Here is a 16,632-nt window from a genome sequence, read left to right on the forward strand (position 1 = left end):
ACCACACTTCTCCCTATTGTCTCACATTGTGGTGCTGACCAAGAAGAACACTAATCCTAAGCTGTGGCCTCCGGCGGCTGAAGAAGCTTTCTCTAAACTGAAGTCTGTCTTTGCCTCTGCTTCCGTTCTGAGAAACCGTTCCTGCTAGAGGTTGACACCTCATCCATTGGTGGTGGAGCCATTCTCACCCAAAGGGGCCCAAAGCTCAACCCCTCACCTGTGGCTTCTTCTCCAAGACCTTCTCAGACGCAGAGAGGAATTATTCCATAGGTGATCGGGAACTTCTGTCCATAAAGCTAGCTTTGGAGGAATGGTGGATTTTTCTGTAAGAAGATATCTACATTGACCACAAGAATCTCTAGTATCCTCAGACTGCTCAATGTCTCAATCCTCAACAGGCTCGCTGGTCCCTCATTTTCTCAGTTCAACTTCTTGATTCACTTCCATTCAGTCGAGAAGAACGTCAAAGCTGATGCTCTCTCTCGTGCCTCTGATATTGTTCGGGAAGAACATGCTCCATGTCATAGTTGCTGCTCCTGTGGACCTACAGAAGTTTCCTTCTGGCAAGGCCTATGTCAGACCAGCTCTTCGGAAGAGGATACTAACTTGGGGACATTGCTCTTATGTGGCTGGGCACCCTGGGGTCCAGAGGTCTATCGTTCTCATATCTCGTTACTACTGTTGGTCAAGGATGCTTGAGATTATGTGAGTTCTTGAGCTTCCTGTGCCCGTAACAAGTCATCACCTCTCAAGCCAGCAGGTCTGCCCCTGCTGTTGCCAATACCCAGTTGCCCGTGGACTTACATAGCCATGGACTTTATTACAGATCTCCCATCTGCTTCTGGTAATGCAGTCATCTAGGTGGTAGCGGATCAGTTCTCCAAGATGTCCCACTTTGTGCCTTTACCAGGTTTGCCATCGGCTCAAGACCTAATGTCCATCTGGGAGCAAACAAAACCCACACCTACAAGAGATGCAGGTCTCCCTCAGTCTTCTCTCCAGGTGATAAGGTGTGGCTGTCTTCTAGATACGACGGGATGAACTAATGCGCATGCGCAGAACTTCAGCTTCGCTGATGAGGGCGCGCAGCTCCTCATAGTTGCGCGCCGAATATATGCCGGTAGGAGGATCAAAGAGGCTATTGGGGCGTGGAGTAGCCACGCCATATAGTCTCAGCTCCAGCTACTCCACGCCTCACTGGCCTCTTTAGTAATTAAGGATAATAGGGCAATAAAAGTTAAAAGTGTGAGATAAAGTCGTGGGCACAGTAGGGAGTTACAAGTAGAAAATAATGGGGGTCTTGAGATAAAGAAGATATAAGATTAATAATGTAAACTTCTTTTGCAAATACAGATTTATATTTTTTCCCATATGTGATGATGAAATGATGGAGGAGGTGACCTCACACCTGCTCTGTCCTCTACAATCAGGAACTATTCCTCTTACCTGCTGATGTGAGGGGCTGGTTGTCCTCCATCATGATGTCCTTGTACTGGTCCTTGTGTCCTTCTATATACTCCCACTCCTCCATGGAGAAATAGACAGTGACGTCCTGACACCTTATAGGAACCTGACACACACAATGATACAGTCATCACCCAGACCCCTCCCTTGTGTTATTGTACAATGTCCCAGCATTCCCGGCAGCGCTCACCTCTCCGCTCAGCAGCTCAGTGATCCTGGAGGTAAGTTCTAGGATCTTCTGCTCATGTATCAGTGAATGAGGTGGAGGCTCGGTGATGGGGCTCTGGGTCCATCCTCCTGACACACGGGGGGTCACACACTCACCAGACGACTTCTTCACTACTGTGTAATCCTGTGTATGGGGAGACACTGATCACTACATAGATCCTAAGAATCCTTCACCTCTCCAGTCATTTCCCGCTGTTATTCCTAGAGATAAGAGCCGTGTCCTGGGAGACTCTCACCTCTCCGGTTATCAAGGAGATCATCTCCAGGGTGAGCTCCAGGATCCTGGCCGCCATCTGCTCTCTGTCCTTCTCCCGGATCCCTGGTGGTCCCTTCAACATCATGATGTCCTTGTACTGGTCCTTGTGTCCTTCTATATACTCCCACTCCTCCATGGAGAAATAGACAGTGACGTCCTGACACCTTATAGGAACCTGACACCCACAATGACACAGTCATCACCCGGACCCCTCCCTTGTGTTATTGTACAATGTCCCAGCATTCCCGGCAGCACTCACCTCTCCGCTCAGCAGCTCAGTGATCCTGGAGGTAAGTTCTAGGATCTTCTGCTCATGTATCAGTGAATGAGGTGGAGGCTCGGTGATGGGGCTCTGGGTCCATCCTCCTGACACACGGGGGGTCACACACTCACCAGACGACTTCTTCACTACTGTGTAATCCTGTGTATGGGGAGACACTGATCACTACATAGATCCTAAGAATCCTTCACCTCTCCAGTCATTTCCCGCTGTTATTCCTAGAGATAAGAGCCGTGTCCTGGGAGACTCTCACCTCTCCGGTTATCAAGGAGATCATCTCCAGGGTGAGCTCCAGGATCCTGGCCGCCATCTGCTCTCTGTCCTTCTCCCGGATCCCTGGTGGATCATTGATGGAAAGGATCATCTTTAGGAGAAACCTCTGGGAGTCCTGGATCTATAGAACCTGAGGAAACATGAGAAGAACTAAGAGCAAACTCTATATGAAGCAATTGTGTCCATGACATGTGTGATGTGACAGATGGGGATTCTCCAGACACTGGAGGGGAGGTCACTGGACTGAGGGAGGAGTTATGGCGCTGGACTGTGTCGCTCCTCACTAATAGCAGATACTGGACGGGACATGGAGGGAAACATTGGGGTCATTTACTAAGGGCCCGAATCGCTATTTTTCGTCGGGTTTCCCGAATATTACCGATTTGCGAAGTTTTTCCCTGAATTGCCCGGGTTTTTGGCGGTCGGAAAAGGACTGTGAATTCCGGCGGACTTCAGTCCAGCAGCGACACCTGGTGGACATCTGGCAAACTACCTTAGTGAAGGTAGACCCCAATCCTCCACAGAGAACGCGCCGATGGATCGCGACAGGACCGGGTGAGTAAATGTCCCCGTTGTATGTGTGCTCCTGGAGCATGCTGGGAGTTGTAGTCCCTCCATATAGTGTGTGTGCTCCTGGAGCATGCTGGGAGTTGTAGTCCCTCCATATAGTGTGTGTGCTCCTGGAGCATGCTGGGAGTTGTAGTCCCTCCTTATAGTGTGTGTGCTCCTGGTGCATGCTGGGAGTTGTAGTCCCTCCATATAGTGTGTGTGCTCCTGGAGCATGCCGGGAGTTGTAGTCCCTCCATATAGTGTGTGTGCTCCTGGAGCATAATAGGAGTTGTAGTCCCTCCTTATAGTGTGTGTGCTCCTGGAGCATGCTGGGAGTTGTAGTCCCTCCATATAGTGTGTGTGCTCCTGGAGCATGCTGGGAGTTGTAGTCCCTCCTTACAGTGTGCGTGCTCCTGGTGCTTGCTGGGAGTTGTAGTCCCTCCATATAGTGTGTGCGCTCCTGGAGCATGCCGGGAGTTGTAGTCCCTCCATATAGTGTGTGCGCTCCTGGAGCATGCTGGGAGTTGTAGTCCCTCCATATAGTGTGTGTGCTCCTGGAGCATGCTGGGAGTTGTAGTCCCTCCATATAGTGTGTGTGCCTGGAGCATGCTGGGAGTTGTAGTCCCTCCATATAGTGTGTGTGCTCCTGGAGCATGCTGGGAGGTGTAGTCCCTCCATATAGTGTGTGTGCTCCTGGAGCATGCTGGGAGGTGTAGTCCCTCCATATAGTGTGTGTGCTCCTGGAGCATGCCGGGAGTTGTAGTCCCTCCATATAGTGTGTGTGCTCCTGGAGCATGCTGGGAGTTGTAGTCCCTCCATATAGTGTGTGTGCTCCTGGAGCATGCTGGGAGCTGTAGTCCCTGCTCTGGACACTTACCTCTTTTCTCCTCAGTGCAGGACACTCTCTACCTCACACACACTTCCACCTGCTCACTATCCACTAGTCATGTGACCCGGGATTGTGATGTCACTGAGGGGTTGGGCCTCCTGCTCACTATACACTAGTCATGTGACCCGGGGAGTGTGATGTCACTGAAGGGGCGGGGCTTCCGGAGGACAGGAAGTAGCAGTGTGTATAGAAGAGAAGGGGAGGACAGAGACTTACATGTATCTACACCTATACTGCATACAGAGACCTATATATACACCCCACACCTATACTGTATACAGAGACCTATATATACACCCCACACCTATACTGTATACAGAGACATATATATACAGCTACATACATAGTCATATATACACCCCTCACCTATACTGTATACAGACATATATATACAGCTACATACATAGTCATATATACATCCCACACCTATACTGTATACAGAGACATATATATATACAGCTACATACATAGTCATATATACATCCCACACCTATACTGTATACAGAGACATATATATACAGCTACATACATAGTCATATATACACCCCACACCTATACTGTATACAGAGATATATCTATACAGCGACATACATAGTCATATATATACATCCCACACCTATACTGTATACAGAGACATATATATACAGCTACATACATAGTCATATATACACCCCACACCTATACTGTATACAGAGATATATCTATACAGCGACATACATAGTCATATATATACATCCCACACCTATACTGTATACAGAGACATATATATACAGCTACATACATAGTCATATATACACCCCACACCTATACTGTATAGAGAGACATATATATAAATACAGCTACATACATAGTCATATATACACCCCACACCTATACTGTATACAGAGACATATATACAGCTACATACATAGTCATATATACACCCCACACCTATACTGTATACAGAGACATATACACTCACCAGCCACTTTATTAGGTACACCTGTCCAACTGCTCATTAACACTTAATTTCTAATCAGCCAATCACATGGCGGCAACTCAGTGCATTTAGGCATGTAGACATGGTCAAGACAATCTCCTGCAGTTCTCCCGAGCATCAGTATGGGGAAGAAAGGTGATTTGAGGCCTTTGAACGTGGCATGGTTATTGGTGCCAGAAGGGCTGGTCTGAGTATTTCAGAAACTGCTGATCTACTGGGATTTTCACGCACAACCATCTCTAGGGTTTACAGAGAATGGTCCAAAAAAGAAAAAACATCCAGAAAGCGGCAGTTCTGTGGGCGGAAATGCCTTGTTGATGCCAAAGGTCAGAGGAGAATGGGCAGACTGGTTCGAGCTGATAGAAAGGCAACAGTGACTCAAATCGCCACCCGTTACAACCAAGGTAGGCAGAAGAGCATCTCTGAACGCACAGTACGTCGAACTTTGAGGCAGATTGGCTACAGCAGCAGAAGACCACACCGGGTGCCACTCCTTTCAGCTAAGAACAGGAAACTGAGGCTACAATTTGCACAAGCTTATCGAAATTGGACAGTAGAAGATTGGAAAAACATTACCTAGTCTGATGAGTCTCGATTTCTGCTGCGACATTCGGATGGTAGGGTCAGAATTTGGCGTCAACAACATGAAAGCATGGATCCATCCTGCCTTGTATCAACGGTTCAGGCTGGTGGTGGTGTCATGGTGTGGGGAATATTTTCTTGGCACTCTTTGGGCCCCTTGGTACCAATTGAGCATCGTTGCAACGCCACAGCCTACCTGAGTATTGTTGCTGACCATGTCCATCCCTTTATGACCACAATGTACCCTGTAACATCTTTCAGCAGGATAATGTGCCATGTCCATAAAGCTGGAATCATCTCAGACTGGTTTCTTGAACATGACAATGAGGTCACTGGACTCAAATGGCCTCCACAGTCACCAGATCTCAATCCAATAGAGCATCTTTGGGATGTGGTGGAACGGGAGATTCGCATCATGGATGTGCAGCCGACAAATCTGCGGCAACTGTGTGATGCCATCATGTCAATATGGACCAAAATCTCTGAGGAATGCTTCCAGCACCTTGTTGAATCTATGCCACGAAGAATTGAGGCAGTTCTGAAGGCAAAAGGGGATCCAACCCGTTACTAGCATGGTGTACCTAATAAAGTGGCCGGTGAGTGTATATACAGCTACAGTCATATATACATCCCACACCTATACTGTATACAGACATATATACAGCTACATACATAGTCATATATACACCCCACACCTATACTGTATACAGAGACATATATACAGCTACATACATAGTCATATATACCCTGCATACCTATACTGTATACAGAGACATATATATACAGCTATATACATAGTCATATATACATCCCACACCTATACTGTATACAGAGACATATATATACAGCAGGCGCTGTGAACTTACCTTTCCCGGCCCAGCGGCGGTCTCAGCGGCAATCACGCTCTGGCGCGCCTGCCCAGATCCTAGTTTCCTAGGGAGCTCTGTAAAGGGCCAGCGTGGATAATTGTTCCTGGCCAGATAAATTCCAGCCTCTTTCTGTGTCCCCTGCAGTATATTTCTGCCTCATAGCCTTAGAGAAAGTTTGTCTGATGCCCTGTGCGATTATCCTGATTTACTGTTGTGACCTCTATTCCGTTCCTGACCTTGCTCCTGTGCTGCTAATTCTGACCTTCCTCTACTACCCCTACTCTAATCCTTTGCTGCCTGTTTCAACCTCCTGACTGTCCCCGACAAAGACCTTGCCTTACTGCTCTGTACTTCGTCCTGGACTCTGCAATTCTCTAGCGGTGTTCCAGGAATTTGTCAAAGATATCTTCAGAGACTTGCTCTACACTTGTGTCGTTGTCTACTTGGACGATATTCTGGTGTTTTCTCCTGACCTACAGTCTCATCTGATCCACGTCCAGCAAGTTCTCAGGTGCCTAAGGGCTAATCGCTTATATGCCAAGTTCGAGAAATGCCAATTTCATCAGAGTAGTCTTCGTTAATGGGATACATTATTTCTGACAAAGGACTACAGATGAATCCTGCTAAGTTTTCTGCCATTCTTCAGTGGCCTTGCCAAGTGGGACTACATGCCATACAGAGATTTCTGGGCTTTGCCAATTATTACCGGCAATTTATTCCATATTTCTTCTCTCTTGTATCTCCTACTCTGGCACTGACCAAGAAGAACATCAATCCTAGACTCTGGCCTCCGGCGGCCTTTGACTTTGGCCCAGTTCTCACATGGTCTGATACAGAGAAGCCATGGAAGTAAAGGAAGTATAGCCACGGGTTCGGGATCGCCAACCCCCCTTGGTCTTTAACCCTTTGATCTGGGGTAAGAAATCGGCTGGAAACTTTACAGTGTTCCAAATAACCTTTGTATTTTGTTGAAAATGCCAGTTGGGATCCACACAGGGGAATTGTGGAGAGCATAAGCACAATTTTACATAGATATGTGGTTTCGCCTTCCCATATCAGCAATAGGACGAAGAAACCTACCTTGGATGTCGCTCTCACAAGCAGAGGGTCTATGTTAAGTGTCACATATTCCAATACCCTAGGGGAGATCCAGATGCCTAGGTATTTAAAAGAAGCGACAGTTTGAATTTGGTGCAAATCCAGGTTGGGTGGGATGGGGTCTAGTGGCATCAATACCGATTTGTGCCAAAAAAACGTTCAGTAGAGCCAGTAGCAGCATATGGTCTGCATATGGTCAGTTCTTCAACTGTACTATAACCAAATCCCTGTATGTCTGGGGAGGACCTAACAAGGCAGGCCAGAGGCTATATGGCCAAGGCAAACAGGACAAGCAGTTTGTGGAGGGGACACTTACTTTGAGAAACAATAACTACACCCAGGGGGCGACTAGGCAGGGAGCCAGGTAAAGTTTTATTAAAGTTATTAATTGAAAAAAAATAAGCCAGGAATCTAATGAAAACTGGTTTATGATATGTTTGGGATTGACTGTGGGCACGTGGGAGAACTTAAAAACAGTGTTTTGGTGACAGGTTCCCTTTAAGGTTTCCTTGCCAAAGACAGATATAAGCCACTGTTCAAAGAATTCACCAGGGTTGCGGCCTTCCGCTCTCTCTGGGCCCCCGATGAGGCGCACATTATTTCGCCGTAGCCTATTTTCCATATCATCCTGTTTAGCTAGGAAGGCAGCTATAGAATTATGCTCTTGGCTGGCGGGAAATGATCTTCCACCTCTCCTACTCGGCCTTCCAGGGCCCCCATCCTCTCTGAGACCCTCAGCATATCATGTCGTATAATATTAAGATCTTCCTTCACACCACCCACTAGCATTGTGAGTGAGGAAATAGCATTATTACAATTATGCACAGCAGACAGTACCTCATGAAGTGTAGGTTCAGAGCCTGCGGCTGCAGGAGGTGAGGATATAGCTGCTTGGTCTTGTGCCATGCGCTGGTCTTGGGGTATCCGGTGCCCTGGACCTCGTCGCAGCCACCATGTTGGAATGTGGGGTCGGCAGGGACGGCCATTCTGTGTTTCTCTGCTCTCCTTCTGTAGGCTCCCGTTCTGGTGCTAGCGTGCAGGCGAGCCTCCACCTACACAGGATCAATGGCCACCCCACGGCCCATGCGCTGATTGCCGCTGATAGTTTCTTCCTGCGGCTTCTTTTTTGATTTTCCACCGGCTATGGTGAGTTGCAGGGCTCCCCGGTCTCTATTTATGTGCCGCAAAGCAGAATATATGGCAGGGTGCTGGATAAATGCAGGATGCTTAGTGGGAGCTCCACCAACGTGTGACCGCTCACATCCTCGGCCAAGACATGCCCCCCAGCTGGAGGTTGACACCTCTGTTGGTGCTGGAGACGTTCTCACCCAGGAAGGGCCCAAAGAAGCTTCTGGCCATAAAGCTAGCTTTGGAGGAATGGCGCTATCTTCTGGAAGGAGCTCATCATTCGATCTATATCAACACTAACCACGAGAATCTCCTGTATCTCCAGACTGCTCCGCATCCCAATCCTCTTCAGGCTCGCTGGTTCCTCTTCTTTTCTCGATTCAACTTCCTGATTCACTTCTGTCCAGCCGAGAAGAACGTCAAAGCACTCTCTTTTGTGCCTCTGATGAATCGTCTCCTCGTTATATCGACTGGTTATATTGAATGACTGGTTGTTGCTGCTCCTGTGGACCTACGACAACTTCCTCTTGGCAAGACCTATGTCCGACCTGCTCTTCGGAAGAGGATATTAACTTGGGGACCTTGTTCTTGTGTAGCTGGACACTCTGGGGTGCAGAGATATATTGCTCTCATATCTGGTTACTACTGGTGGCCAGATCTGGTCGAGAATATTTGATATTTTGTGGGTTCCTGCGCTTCCTGTGCCTGTAACATGTCGTCACGTGTCAAGCCAGAAGGTCTGCTGCTGCCGTTGCCCATGGACTCATGTAACCATGGACTTTATTACAGATATTGGGTAGTAACGGAACGCTTCTCTAAGATGTCCCACTTTGTTCCTTGCCAGGTCTGCCATCAGCTACATGCCTTGCCAGTCTGTTCTTCCTGCCCATCTTCCGGCTACATGGACTTCCTCTGCACATGGTCTTGGTTCATGGAGTCCTTTCTGTTTCCCGTTTCTGGCAGCCTCTGTGTGGTCAACTGGAAGTTAAGCTGGACTCCTCTTCTGCTTATTATCCGCAGACTAATAGTCAAGTGGTGAGGGTCAACCAAACTCTGGGCTGCTATCTATGGCACTTTGTCTCTGCTCGTCAGGACAATTGGTCTTCTCTCCTACCTTGGGCAGAATTCTCATATAATTCTATGGACTCTGAATCTGCTGATGCCGCTCCCTTCTTTGTTGTCTTTGGACAACATCCATGCCCATCTCTTCCTCTGTCTGAGCCTTCTGATGTTCCTGCCTTGGAGGAATTGGTTAAAGATCTCAAGACCATCTGGGAGCAAACACAGCAGCCTCTACTTCGGGCATCTGCCCGCATCAAAACCCAGGCCAACAAGAGACGCAGGCCTCCTCCAGTCTTCTCTTCAGGTGATAAGGTGTGGCTGTCTTCTAGATACGTCCGGCTGAAGGTTCTCATCTACAAGCTTGTTTCTCGCTATCTGGGTCCATTTAAGGTGCTGAAGTGCATCCATCCTGTGGACTATAAGCTCCGCCTTTCTCCCACCATGTCTCCCTTCTGAAAGCTGTCATCCAGAACAACTTCTTCTGGGAAGTACCACCTCCAGCTCCTGAGGCGGACTTCACTGATGTCTATGAGGTGAAAGAGGTCCTGGGTATGAAGTCAGTCAGACGGAAGTCGTTCTTTCTTGTTGACTGGAAAGGGTTCGGGCTAGAAGAGAGGTCTTGGAAACCCAAGGACAACATCCTGGACAGTGCTCTCCTACACAGTTTCCTCCTGTCCAAGAAGAGGGGGAGGCTGAAGGGAATGGTACTGTCTTGGGTGCCCCTGCGACCCATATCCCGGGTCGCGGGCACACCCGTGTACCTCCTTGTGCCCCCAGAGCCAGACTGCATGTCAACTTACCCTTCCCGGCTCCAGCGGCGGTCTCTGTGGTGCCTGAGCTCCGGTGCCTGTTTCCGTCTCCTAGGGCACATGCGCCGGCTCTGGAAATTTAAAGGGCCAGCGTCTATAATTGCCACTGACCAGCGGCCTGCTGTGATACTTTCCAGACCCTTTCTGTGTCCCCTGCTGGATCTTTGTGCCTCATAGCCTTAGAGAAAGCTTGTCTGATGCCCTGTGCGATTATCCTGATTTCCCGTTGTGACCTTGATTCCGTTCCTGACCTTCCTCCTGTGCTGCCCGTCCTGACCAGCATAGGATCCCCGATTCTGATCCTATCCTGTCTCGGCCTCCTGCCTGTCCCCGACCATGACCTTGCCTTACGATTATGTACTTCGTTTTGGCCGCCACCGCAGACAAAGTCGTGCCTGTGGAACAACCTTGTGGTACCACGCCGCAACAAGTCCAACCTGCTTTTGCGGCAGGCTGTGATGAAAGCCGGGTACCACTTAGACTCCGGTCTCAGCTATCGGCTTACGTCATCGGCCGCGGTAGTACAGAGGATCCACTACCACTGATCCTGACAGTCCTGTTGCTGTGATTACTGCTTTTCACACTGGTGAATAAGTGGGATTTCTCACCTTATAAATGGAGTTAGGACAATCAGTTGTGTTGTGCAGGTGGATACACAGCTGCTGAATAGACTGGTAGAATTAGTAATATGCCTATAAAAAAGCAGCTAAGTAAAGAGAAACGAATGGCCATCATTACTTTAACCCCTTCAGGATGTTCCTGTGGTAATAACTTTTTAACACTTTAACGCATCTCTGTGATTTTGAGACTGTTTTGAGACATTGTAATAATTTATTTATATAGCGCCATCATATTCTGTAGCACTTTACAAATCATAGGGGACAAATACAAATTTAAGAAAACATGACAGAGCACAAACATTAGAATGGAACAAAAGGAGTGAGGTCCCTCCTAGCAAGAGCTTACAGTCTATGAGAAGTTTATGTTAGTAGTATAATTTCTATAATTTTCTGGCTGCCCGCCAATGTGGGTGATTAAATCGGTCGCAAGATCGCCTGAACCGCCCACGGTATAGAACACACATTTTGCCTAGGTCAGATCTAAAAATATGGTCTGCAGGCTACCTATCATTGTTCGGCAGAATTGGAGCAATCGAGATAAATGCTCTTCCACGTCTACTCTACCTCTTCCAAGCCCTACCTATTCAGATACCAACAAGTTTCCTCATGGAGATACTACGGATATTTGCATATTTTGTTTGGGCCAAAAAGGCCGCTAGTTTAAAGAGGTGTATATTACACACAGCAAAAGAGGATTCTGGCCAAGCACTACCAGACATCAAGGGATATTACCAAGCATCTCACCCATGCAGAATTGTAGACTGGCAGAACCATCAATGCTCCAAAGCATGGGTTTCACACGCTATTCGGATTCCCCTGTCCTGCCTCCCGTGGATACGGAAAAAGTGGTGGAGCCAACTTACTCAACAGCCCACAATCCATGCCACCCTAATGGTGTTTGAAAGATGGAGACAAATCCGAGATATCTCCCCTGGAGACTTCCCCCCCCTGACCCAATATTGGGAATCACAGAATTCCCCTTGGGGCTTTCGTTACCAGGCTTTAAACAGTGACTGGCCTCTAACCGTTTTAAGCCTGCTACTTCATTGTGGAGGGTGAATGGTGTAGAGGAGAGACTCTAACATCCCCCATGGGCATGTGAAGTGGAAGTCCATGCAGGCGAAATATGTGCTAAATAAACAGAATTGCCAACCGAGAAGCAGACAGAAGACCAGATAGAGAAATTAAGTGTGCCACCTTGGAGAAGCAATCCACCTCTGCCCAAATAATAGTACAACCGGCAGAAGATGGCGGGTCTGTGATGAAATCCATGGGAATATGCTGCCAAGGACTATCATGGAACTGGTGGAAGCCAACCTGTGGGTTTGGAATGAGCATGTTTGTTCCGGGCAGATTTGGAATATGCAGAGACACATGCAGTGGCCACCAGTATTCAGCTTCCATGGTTTAATTCTTTTCATTCACACCCTGGAGGGCAGAGATTGGGCCAGTGATTGAAGAGAAATTCAGGATAAATTACCTGTAGAAGATCGTAAATCCCAAAAACTGTAGCACAGAGACCCAGAGGACAAGATAAATCCAGATCGGCTTTCACCTTTTCTGGGTCCATTTGAAAACCTTTGTCGGACACGATATAACCAAGAAATGGTAGAGAAGTCCTCTCAAACAAGCATTTCTCTAGTTTGGCATAGGTATTGTTAGCTGCGACAATTCTAGATGAACATGCCTCCAATGCATCATCAAATCGGAAGAGTAGATCTAAATGTCATCAAGATACATCACCATGCAGATATTTAACAAGTCCCTGAAAATAGGGCAGCACGGTGGCTTAGTGTGTAGCACTACTGTACAATTCCCACCCAGGTCAACATCTGCAAAGAGTTTGTATGTTTTCTCCGTGTTTGCGTGGCTTTCCTCCGGTTTCCTCCCACACTCCAAAACATAATGGTAGGTTGATTAGATTGTGAGCCCCATGGGGACTTGGACTGATTTGTCAAGCTTTTTGCAGCTCTGCATAATCTGTGTGCGCTATATAAATAAATTATTATTATTATGTCACTCACAAACTCCTGGAACACTTCTGGAGCATTACACAGACCAAAGGGCATCACCAGATACTCGTAGTGACCGTCTCGGGTGTTGAATGCGGCCTTCCACTCATCACCTTCATGGATACGGATCAAGTTATAGGCCCCTCGGAGGTCCAACTTATAGAAGACTTTAGCTCCATGGATCCTATGAAAGAGTTCGGAGATAAGAAGCAAGGGATACTTGTTCTTGATGGTGACCTTATTCAAACCACAGTAGTCTATACAAGGCCAAAGATATTCATCCTTCTTCTTTACAAAGAAAAACCCAACTTTGGCTGGAGAAGAAGACTTCCTTATAAACCCCCTCTCTAGGTTCTCCTTGATATAAGCAGACATGCCCAAAGTCTCTGGTAGAGACAGAGGATAAACCTATCCACGAGGAGAAGTTCCAGACATCAGATGAATCGGACAGTCATATGGACTTTGTGGTGGGACAGTCTCTGACTGATTTCTGCTAAAGACATCCGCAAAGACAGCATACTGTGGAGGCAGGTCAAGTAGCAGCGGCGGGTTCACAGAACAGACAAGAAGGACCTTACACATATAGTTCTCTGGCAGCAAGTACACCACTGCAGGACTTCACCAGTGTCCCAATTGAAGACAGGGGAATTCCGTCGAAACCAGGGGAGGCCCAGAAGAACTTGGTCCATGGAATTGTGCAGATCGAAAAACCAGATGCTCACTGAGTGCAGGGCCCCTATTATCAGTGACAGGGCTTCAGTAACTAAATCAGTCTTCCCTGGAAAACGTCTGCCATTTACAGAGGAAAGTGACAAAGGCTTCTCAAGGCGAGTCATAGGGAGTTTGTGCTGCAAAAACTCTTGAATAAAGTTGTCTGCAGCTTCACAATCAGGATACAAAGTGCAAATAAAAGTGATTTCTTTCGAGTGTTTATGAATTCATATGTGTATTCCACTCACCTTTAGTAGTTGTGCAATCAGACACAACACTGTCAGATCACGTTTTTGGGTGCTGCCTGTCCTTGCCCGTGGGTGATTTGCTCTCCTCGGGTTGTAGAGAATGCATAGGAAGCCCAAGGAATCACGGCTATACGTAAAGCTCATTCATGACTCAATTTAATATTATAATCAGGATAAAAATGACAACGCGTTTCGCGCCACAACCAGGCACTTCATCAGGTCTATGTGCATAGTAACCAAACAAATGCTTACTGTGCACATAGACCCAACGCGAAACGCATTGTCATTTTTATTCTTCCGATTTTATCTGTATGTATTTTATCCAGATTATAATATTAAATTGAGTCACGACTGAGCTTTACGTAAAGCCGTGATTCCTTGGGCTGCGCCAGAAGAAGTCCCTATTTTTTATCCGGTATCCATTGAGGAAATTACATTCCATATTTTTTAAATCCACCTATGCAGGATACAAAGTGACTGAGATCTGACTTTTGCAAGACCCCAACCAGGCAGGAAAACTGTTCTTCGGAGAGAGTGAATTCCCTCCTAGGTTTGTCTCTCCTATCACACCAAGTTTCCCGGCTTCAAAGGACAGTTGCTAACATAGTGTGCACTCCTGCCGCCAAATTCTCGGTACGTCTGAGTAAATGCTTTTGTTCCTCTCAAGTTGCATGGGCTCGCCTGAAGGAGAGTCAGCAGAGGCCGCTGAAAGTTTGGTCCCAGTCTCAAAATCCTCTTTTATGAGATACCTCGGCACGTTCACTAAACACAAGTAAATACGTGTAGCCAAAGCAATTATGTCATCCAAGGAGGTTGGCACATCTCTTCCTGCCAGCTCATCTTTGATATGAGAAGCAAGACCTTCCCAGAAAGCAACAACTAGAGCATCATTATTCCAGGTTACTTCTGCAACAAGAATCCATCAAAGCTCTCACTGGGACTTTGCTTGGGCAGCAGGGTCCATGGCCTGAGCAAACTGTGGCAAGCAGCAGGTTGTGAACCCGTTGTGCTATGCAAGTGGTTTGGCTTTGGGCCACATACTAAGGGCGTTATCCCTGGACCTCTCTGGTATTTACCCTTTTACTCCTTTACAGGGTTCTGGACTTCCCTGGAGAAAGATTGCAAAGTTGCTACCTCTTGTGGTGGTCCCAGTGTGGATAGCAGATGGCCCAGCAGGCACAGAGACATAGTATCAAGGGATCAGGCAGAGTGGGAGGTCAGAGTCAGTCTGTAGTCGAGGCAGGAAACGTAAAAGCAGAAACGTAGACAAGCTGAGGGTCGTGGCAGGCAGTACAGGTACAGGATACAAGCCAGGGTCAGATATCAGGGATCACAGAGAAGAAACTAGCTTTAGAGGCAGCTGATTGACCTTGTGCTGTTATTTCATCTGTGTATTACCTTTTTAACAAGTGACTCTCAGATTTACATACCCAAGGACATATGTTACATGTGGTTTATTATTAGCCCCTAGGTACATAATCTTACATTTACAGTTTTTATATTGCACCTCATTTCAGGTGGATGTCACCTGCAGTTCATGAATTTCCTCCATAAACTGTATTACACTATATCTTCAAGAACTCTGGGGTGTAACCCATCTGCTCTAAGAGCCTTGTTCATATATTTTTTTTTTTTATATAATTGTATTTGTTTATATTTATTTTATTGAGATGAGATTGGATCATATCTACATTCACCCAGTCTAGTATATTACTAGACTATTGTGGTCAGTGAGGCCACTGAAGTACGGCAGACAATTTGGCAGAATCATCTGAAGTCCTTTGTCAGAAATAATGTATCCCAGGAACGGAAGACTTCTCTGATGGAATTGGCATTTCTCGAGCTTGGCATATAAGCGATTGGCCCTGATGAGACTGTAGATCAGGAGAAAACACCAGAATAGAAGTAGACAACGACACAAGTGTAGAGCAAGTCTCTGAAGATAATGTTGACAAATTCCTGAAACACCACTGGAGCATTGCGGAGTCCAACGGGTATTACCAGATATGTAAAATGCCCATTACGAGTATTGAAGGCTGCCTTCCATTTATCGCCTTTGCGGATGTGGTTATATGCCCCCCCAGATCTAACTTAGTGAAAACTTTGGCATCCCGTAGGTGATCAAAAAGTTCAGTGATGAGAGGCAAAGGGTAGCGTTTTTTCACTGTGACTTTATTGAGACACGGTAATCGATGCACGGGCAGAGGGCACCATCCTTGTTGGACACAAAGAAGAATCCATCACCAGCAGGGGAAGACAACTTGAAGATGAATCCCTTCTGCAAATTCTGCTTGATGTAGGCCGGCATAACCGTGGTTTCAGGCACAGATAACGGGTATACACGACCTGAAGGAGATGTACCGCAGTAATAATTGGGAAGACAGACCAGCTCTATCCATCTGTATGGGCTCCTCTGCAGCAGACACAGAAGACGGCTGAGGTGGTATTTGGAAGACTAGGGCAGACGTCGGGTCCTGATGTTCCAGGTGTTTCTCCACAGACCACTCAGTAAACCGAATGTCAATTGTCTGCAGGTCCCGTTAATCTAGAAAGCCACAGGAGGGGTGAGGGGAAG

The 16,632-nt window shown here is 47.1% G+C and overlaps 2 protein-coding genes and 1 pseudogene across 2 annotated transcripts in view; 1 reads left to right on the forward strand and 2 right to left on the reverse strand.

Annotated features, from left to right (window-relative positions):
• LOC140119845 (uncharacterized) overlaps nt 1-16,632 on the reverse strand; it is a 403,197-nt gene that overhangs the window by 362,000 nt on the left and 24,565 nt on the right. The gene's annotated exons all lie outside the window — the stretch shown is intronic.
• LOC140116889 (uncharacterized) overlaps nt 1-16,632 on the forward strand; it is a 448,339-nt gene that overhangs the window by 237,640 nt on the left and 194,067 nt on the right. The gene's annotated exons all lie outside the window — the stretch shown is intronic.
• LOC140119966 (uncharacterized) overlaps nt 1-16,632 on the reverse strand; it is a 72,006-nt pseudogene that overhangs the window by 12,711 nt on the left and 42,663 nt on the right.

The sequence above is a fragment of the Engystomops pustulosus genome, chromosome 2, assembly GCF_040894005.1.
Source record: "Engystomops pustulosus chromosome 2, aEngPut4.maternal, whole genome shotgun sequence".
Lineage (NCBI taxonomy): Eukaryota > Metazoa > Chordata > Amphibia > Anura > Leptodactylidae > Engystomops > Engystomops pustulosus.